We start from the raw sequence: 8505 nt of genomic DNA, 5'->3' as shown, positions 1-8505 counted from the left end.
CGGGAATTCCCTGAGTGTTTATTGTTATTGTGTACGTTTCACTTGGTAACCGTACCACGTGGTGCTGTTGCCAGAGGAAACGGGTGTGACTGTTGAATAAGTACGCGTGTATAGTATTCGTTGTCGACGACGTTCCATTGTTAAGTATGGGTGCGTCGCAGTCAACGATTCCGGATCCCTTAGGTTGTATGGTGAAGAATTTTAAAAAGGGATTCAAAACTTGTGATTTTGGGGTTAAAATGTCTCCTGTACGTTTGGTCACTTTGTGTACTAGGGAGTGGCCTACTTTGGTTGCGGCATGGCCGCCACGTGGCAGTTTGGATCCAACTCTGGTACAGCGCTTACACGTGGCTGTATCGGGTAGGCCTGAACTTTACGGCCAGTTTCCTTATATTGATTGTTGGAGACAGGCCGTAAATGACTCGCCAAAATGGCTCCAGACATGCCACGAGGAGCAGTGTCGCCTCATGGTAGCTAGGACTTGTTTGTCCACTAGGACTGGTGTTAGGCCCATTTTGGACACGCCCCCTGAGTCCGAGATCCCTTTGCCGCCCCCTTACTTTCCGTTAAGAGGAAGTGACGCAAATGCAGGAAGTCCTGCACCCCTCCCCTCATTGCCCTCATCCACTTCCGCTTCCTCCTCCAGTACAGGATCCACCCCCCCTCGTACTAAATCTCCCCTTCCGGAATCAGAACCAACCCCCATTAAAAACGAATATCCTGATTTGGCGCCACTTCAGACTTCCGGTCAAGCTTCATCTAGCTCGGCTCGAAGTGTTTTATTTACAACCTTTTCCCAAAACCAAGCTCCCACATCCCCATACCCTATTTCTCCCCGACTGGAACCTATGACTGACGCCCCTCCACGTAGCCCCATACAGACCCGACAGTTGACCGGTGCCCAACAATTAAAACACTATCAGATGCCTCTTCGTCTGAATCCTGGGTCAGCCTATATCGATGCCGCAGGCCAAATGGCACATGCTGACCCAGTCTTTGTATATGTCCCATTCACGACAACCGATCTCTTAAATTGGAAGACCCACAATTCCTCGTATACTGAGAAACCACAAGCTATGACTGATCTGTTCACCTCAATAGTACAGACACATAACCCGACATGGGCTGATTGCCAGCAGTTATTAATGACTTTATTCAACAATGAGGAAAGGACAAGAATTAATCAAGCGGCCATTAAAGCACTAGAGGATAAAGCCCGTACTTTAAACCAAGCCAATCCATCAGCATGGGCCGCAACACATTATCCCAACACCGATCCCGATTGGAATGTAAATGGTGCTGATATGGTTCAACTCAGAGCCTATAGAGACGCTATAATTGCTGGCATGAAAGCCGGAGGAAAGAAAGCCATTAACATGTCGAAGACAGTTGAGGTGATTCAGAAAAGTGATGAAGCGCCCAGTGTCTTTTATGACCGATTATTGGAGGCATACCGCTTGTATACCCCCTTTAATCCGGAAGACGCAGACAATTCCCGAATGGTGAACTCCGCCTTTGTCAGCCAAGCTTACGGAGATATTAAGCGCAAGCTACAAAAGTTAGAAGGGTTTGCAGGTATGTCCATCACCCAACTAATGGAGGTAGCGAATAAGGTATACATGAATAGGGAAACAGAAAGTAAGAAAGAGGAAGAGCGCAAGATGCGTAGAAAGGCAGACATGCTAGCGGTAGCGATCGCAGGCGTAGATAGACGGGGCCCAGATAGAGGCGATAGTAGATGGAATGAGGAACCTCTAAGTAGAAATCAGTGCGCATACTGTAGGGAAGAAGGGCATTGGAGAAATGAGTGTCCTCGAAGAGAACAGTGTGAGAAAGACAGACCTAGGATAGGTTATGGAAACTTTAGAGGCAGAGCGAGAGGTAGAGGAGGCCCCGGAGGGAGTAATGGTAATAGAGGGAGTAATGGGAACAGAGGAAGTGTTAGGGAAGACAGGTATTTTCCAGCAGCGCAAAGGTCCCGCGATAGAGAAGGTAGGGACTTTGTAGGATTGGCTGACACGGTCATGGAGGACTATTGATACCGACCGGGCTCCATCCCCCTTGGTCGAGCGGAGCCTATGGTCGATGTATCAATAGGGGGAAAAAGGAGTGCGTTCATGATCGACACTGGTGCTGAACATTCAGTGGTGACTAATCTAGTTGCTCCTCCATCTGGATGGACTATTACTGTGATAGGAGCAACTAGAAGAAGTGCTGAAAAACCGGTTCTTAAAAGTCGACTCTGTACATTGGGAGGCCACGTAGTAAAACATCAATTCCTTTATATGCCTGAATGTCCAGTCCAATTGCTGGGACGTGATATGCTATCAAAATTACAAGCGCAGATTACGTTCCTACCAAATGGAACAACATCCTTAAAGTTTAATGGACCTTCAGGTATCATGACATTATCCGTACCAAAGGAAGAAGAGTGGCGACTTTATACAGCGTTGACTAGCCAAAACCCTAGGAGTGATGAGACATTATTTAACATACCAGGAGTTTGGGCAGAGAACAACCCACCAGGACTGGCCCGCAATATTCCACCTATAAAAATTGAACTAAAACTTGGGGTTTATCCAGTGAGCCTAAGACAATACCACATCCCGCAGAAGGCTAAGAAGAACATCCAATCCTACCTGGATAAGTTCATACGGTATGGTATCCTAAAATTCTGTACTTCCCCCTGGAACACCCCATTGCTGCCTGTTCAAAAGCCCGGTACAGATGAGTATCGACCTGTGCAGGACTTGAGAGCAGTCAATGATGCGGTTGTTAGTATACATCCAGTTGTACCCAATCCATATAACCTGCTTGCCTTAATTCCGGGCGGGGCTACTTACTTTACAGTCTTAGACCTCAAAGATGCCTTCTTTTGTCTCCGAATTGCCGCAGAAAGTCAATGTATTTTCGCTTTCCAATGGGAGAACGCTGTAACGGGCTCAAAACGCCAAATGACTTGGACAAGACTGCCCCAAGGGTTTAAAAATTCACCTACCCTATTTGGTTCAGCCCTAAGTCAAGATCTACTGGATTTCGAGTCCATCCCAGGAGAGTGTGTATTGTTACAATATGTAGATGACTTGTTGATAGCAGCAGTTACAAAAGAAATCTGTCAGCAAGCAACGCACAATCTACTACACATTCTCTGGAAGGCAGGATACAAGGTGTCTAGAAAGAAGGCTCAGTTGTGTTTGCCAACTGTCAAATATCTGGGATTCCATATCTCTGAAGGTCAAAGAATTATGGGGCCAGAGAGAAAAGAAGCTGTCTGCCAAATACCAATACCCAAGAATAGAAGACAAGTGCGAGAATTCTTGGGGGCAGCAGGCTTCTGTAGGATATGGATTCCCAGCTACGCGATACTGGCAAAACCTCTGTACGCAGCTATCAAAGGTACAGAGCACGACCCCTTCTTATGGACCCAGGAACAGCAAACGGCATTTGAAGATGTGAAGAAGGCTTTGATGAGTGCCCCAGCATTAGGTCTACCTGATCACACACGACCATTCTACTTATATGTACACGAGCAAAGAAGAATGGCTGTGGGAGTATTGACACAGTACTTGGGATCATGGCAAAGACCTGTTGCCTACATGTCTAAGCAATTGGATGCAGTGGCCAGCGGACTTCCACCTTGTCTAAGAGCCGTAGCTGCAGCCGCCCTGCTAGTAGCTGAAGCCGATAAACTCACTCTGGGTCAAGAACTTTATGTACGAGTCCCACATGCAGTACAGACGTTGTTGGATTACAAAGGAAATCATTGGTTTAGTAACAGCCGTATGACCAAGTATCAAGCAATGTTGTGTGAAAACCCAAGAGTGCATTTAGAGACTGTAAACACCTTAAATCCAGCTACCCTTTTGCCACAACCTACTGAAAGTCAACATGATTGTTTGGAAGTAATGGATGAAGTATTCTCGAGTAGACCAGATCTTCGTGATTTTCCCATCCAGAACCCCGATGTTCAATATTATACAGACGGCAGTAGTTATGTGAAAGAAGGGATCCGCTATGCAGGATATGCAGTGACAACAATAGACAAGGTGATAGAAGCTCGGCCACTGGCGAAAGGAACATCAGCACAAAAGGCAGAATTGATAGCACTGACACGAGCGTTACAATTGGCTGAAGGTTTAAGAGTGAACATCTACACGGACTCCAAATATGCGTTTTTAACCACTCATGCCCACGGAGCTTTGTATAAAGAAAGAGGACTACTGAATACAGAAGGCAAAGAAATCAAATACGCAGCTGAAATCCAACAACTATTGGAAGCAGTGTGGGAGCCGAAAGAAGTCGGTATCATACATTGTCGAGCGCATCTGAGAGGAGATGGTGATGTAACCAAGGGAAATCGGATGGCAGATAGTGCAGCTAAGCGTGCTGCTGAATCAGGAAGACAGGAGTATGTGGGGCATATAGCTGCTCTTATACCAACTCCACTGTCTCAATGGACTCCAGTTTATACAGCTCAAGAAGAGGAGTGGTTAAAGACTGAACCGGGAAAGTATTTGGAGAATAAGTGGTATCAGCTAGAAGATGGAAGAATAGTCATACCAGCATCACTAGCGGTAGAAATTGTCCAAAATTATCACAACGGGACCCATTCTGGGAGAGACAGTACTGAAGAATCTCTCAGAAAACATTTCTACATACCAAGATTGTCCAACTTGACTCAGGCCATTGTACGAAGATGTGTAACGTGTGCTAAAAATAATGCAAGACAAGGACCAGTAAAGCCACCAGGAGTCCAGTTTATGGGGGGACTCCCCATGTCCGATTTACAAATAGACTTTACAGTGATGCCTAAATCGGGTGGACATCGTTACCTGCTGGTAATTGTGTGCACCTATTCAGGCTGGGGAGAAGCATGTCCTACTCGTACAGAGAAAGCAGGAGAAGTTGTGAGATTCCTGCTACGAGAAATAATACCCCGATATGGACTACCCTGTTCTATAGGATCGGACAATGGTCCAGCTTTTGTTCATCAGTGCCTACAACAACTGACTCATATGCTTGGTATAAAGTGGAGGCTTCATACTGCATATAGACCCCAGAGCTCTGGTAAGGTAGAGAGAATGAATAGAACTATTAAGAACCAGTTGGCTAAAATGTGTCAGGAAACCCAACTTAAGTGGAACGTTCTCTTACCCATAGCTCTATTGCGAATCCGCAGTACCCCTACCAGAAGGATGGGCCTCTCTCCTTTTGAAATCATGTATGGGCGACCACCTCCCGTACTTGGTAACTTAAGGGGGGACTTGAGTCAGTTGGGAGAAGGAATTACCCGGCAGCAGGTTGTAGAGTTGGGTAAGACTATGGAGGAGGTACAGAAATGGGTACAAGATAGATTACCTGTGAATATTTATCCCCCTGTTCATAGTTATCATCCAGGAGATCAAGTGTGGATTAAAGAGTGGAATAATGTACCGTTAGGGCCCAAGTGGAGAGGTCCTTATGTTGTTCTTTTGTCTACCCCTACAGCGATAAAAGTAGCTGAAGTGACTCCGTGGATACATCACTCCAGGGTTAAACCAGCAGCAGTCGATTCTTGGCAAGTTACAGCAGATCCAGAGAATCCCTGCAAGATCCGGTTAAAACGCACTACTCAGTCGGAGTAACGAGGAACTATTGTGGATTACAAATTTTATTGTTACAGGGATTTGGTGAAGTGAGTGTTTTTAGACGGCCACAATAAAGCCTGTCCGCTCACCGACATATAGTTTATAAGCCAGGGAAAGTCTCGAAGGGACTCCTGTGAAGACGAGCAGAACTCCATTCCCTGCAGCCCTTACATCCTGGAAGCTGAGGTGCCTTCGCACGGACGAAGACTGAGGATGACGGCGAAAGATGTGTTGATGATAGTGTTTATTTATGTGTGTTTTTATATTCAGGAAGGTAGAGGTACCGACACTCCTAGCTGTGAGGTATGCATTAAGACTACGAGAACAGGTAACCATATTTCCCAAACCCTAATTTGGCATTCACAATACGAGTGTAAAGGAGATGTATCGAGATGTAGATACTTAAATATAGATTATAGTGTGTGCCATTTAGGAGTAGGAGAACCTAAGTGCTTCAGTCCGGAGTATCAACCCCGTACAATTTGGTTGACTCTCAGGAATGGAGATCCTCAGGGGACCCTAATTAATAAGACGGTGTTAGAATCCGTACATTCTTCGGGTGTTTTGCTATTTGATGCGTGTAAGGCGATATCAAGTGGTAGAAAGCCGTGGAATGTATGTGGGGATCTTAGATGGGAGAGGACGTATGGGTCTAATGATAAATATATTTGTCCCAGTAGTAAAAATAAATATGTGAGTCCTAGATGCCCAAATAAAGACTATAACTTTTGCCCATATTGGTCTTGTTTGGGGTGGGCGACTTGGGGACAGACAGTAGACAAAGACATGATAGTGACTAAGTTGCCTCCCAGCCCATATTGTAGGTCTATGGAATGTAATCCCATCCATATACTTATAAATAACCCCGATAAGTTCTTAGACAAATATGGCAATTTATTTGTGTTTCAGATATACGGGACGGGTTTAGATCCTGGGACAGTATTGTTTATAGGGATAGAGACTGATACGGTATCCTCCCAAACTCATCAAGTATACCATTCCTTTTATGAAGAGATGAGCATAGATAATAAGATCCCCCATAATGCTAAAAACCTGTTCATTGACTTAGCTGAAAGTATTGCCGGTAGTCTTAATGTTACCAACTGCTATGTGTGTGGAGGTACTAACATGGGAGACCAATGGCCTTGGGAAGCAAAGGAGGTAATGTCCGGTTCTGAGGCAGTTGACCAATTAATATCTACACAAGCCGATTATCATATGAGTGTTAGAGGTAAATCTGAGTGGAGATTAAAGACCTCCATCATAGGTTATGTTTGCATAGCAAGGAAAGGAATAATGTATAATACTTCTGTAGGAGAATTAACTTGTCTAGGGCAAAAAGCTTATGATGATGATACAAAGAATACAACTTGGTGGTCGGCTTCAAATGTCTCAGAACCATCTAACCCGTTTGCTAGATACGCCAATTTAAAGGATGTGTGGTTTGATTTATCCATCACATCTACCTGGAGAGCCCCAGCAAATTTGTACTGGATCTGTGGTAAGAAAGCCTATTCGGAGTTGCCACAGGACTGGGAAGGGGCATGTGTGTTGGGTATGCTCAAACCATCCTTCTTCTTGTTACCGATTGAAACAGGTGAGACTTTAGGTGTTAAAGTATATGATGTGAATCATAGGAAGAAAAGGGGACCCATAGAGATAGGCGCCTGGGAAGATGATGAATGGCCTCCCCAGCGTATCATAGATTATTATGGGCCAGCCACGTGGGCAGAGGATGGTACCTTTGGTTACAGAACCCCTATTTATATGCTCAACCGTATTATAAGATTACAGGCGGTGGTTGAGATTATTACTAACGAAACATCACAAGCGCTCAATCTTCTAGCAAAGCATAACACCAGGATGAGGACGGCAGTCTACCAAAATAGATTAGCCTTGGATTACCTTTTGGCAGTAGAGGGAGGTGTATGTGGGAAGTTTAACCTGAGCAATTGCTGTCTTCAAATAGATGACGAAGGGCAAGCAATAGCTGAGCTTACTAGCCATATGGTTAAACTAGCGCATGTGCCTACTCAGGTATGGAAAGGGTATAATCCAAGTAGTTGGTTTGGTAGCTGGTATGAGTGGTTTGGAGGGCTTAAGGCAGTGGTAGGTGGAGTCCTACTGATTTTAATGTTGTGTCTACTCCTGCCGTGTCTTATACCCTTAGTAGTTAGGTCTGTGCAAAGCCTGATAGAAAATATAGCAGAGAGGAAGGCTGCTGCACAGATAATGGCGATTTATAAGTATAAGGCTCTAGATCAGGGAGAACCAATGCAGGAAGATGAGTGTTAAGGATTCACGTCATAAGATAAGTCTGGTCTGGTTCATGGTAACTTGAGGTGTATGCAAACCAAGGTTAAGTGATGCCTCAAGTAATTGTGAAATATCAAGAGGCATCAAAGGGGGGAATGTGGTGGAATCTCGGTAAAAATAAATTTAGTAGGCCGAGATTACCACGTGGCATGTGTACGTGCATATGCTGACGTATCGATCAGTTGGTTGCACGAGGCAAGATACGATCAGTAGTGTACGGAGCATGTGCAAGAATACAGGATGTAGTATTCCCCTCCTCCATTGTGCTGGACAAGCCATGCGGTCAAGCAGGAAGTTAATTCTTATTTGTGTTGATTGGTCAAGAGAATGTGCGGGTGGAGCTTAATATGGGAGGAGTTATGTGCCTATATAAGGAGCCTGCACTATTGTCCGGGACTCAGAACTTGTGGTATTTTGGTGACGCTAGTCCCTCTGAGTCCCGATCGGTGATCCAATAAAGAATCTCTTCCTTCCTGAAGAAACCTGTGTCCATCTCTCTGTGCTTTGCTTCCGTCAGTTTCTCCGGTATCAATAGAAGCAGGGCTCGCTCTGTTTATACACT

This window comes from Pelobates fuscus, chromosome 5, assembly GCF_036172605.1.
Source record: "Pelobates fuscus isolate aPelFus1 chromosome 5, aPelFus1.pri, whole genome shotgun sequence".
NCBI classification, from domain to species: domain Eukaryota; kingdom Metazoa; phylum Chordata; class Amphibia; order Anura; family Pelobatidae; genus Pelobates; species Pelobates fuscus.
The sequence above is the reverse complement of the archived record's forward strand: the minus strand, read 5'-3'. Positions refer to the sequence as shown.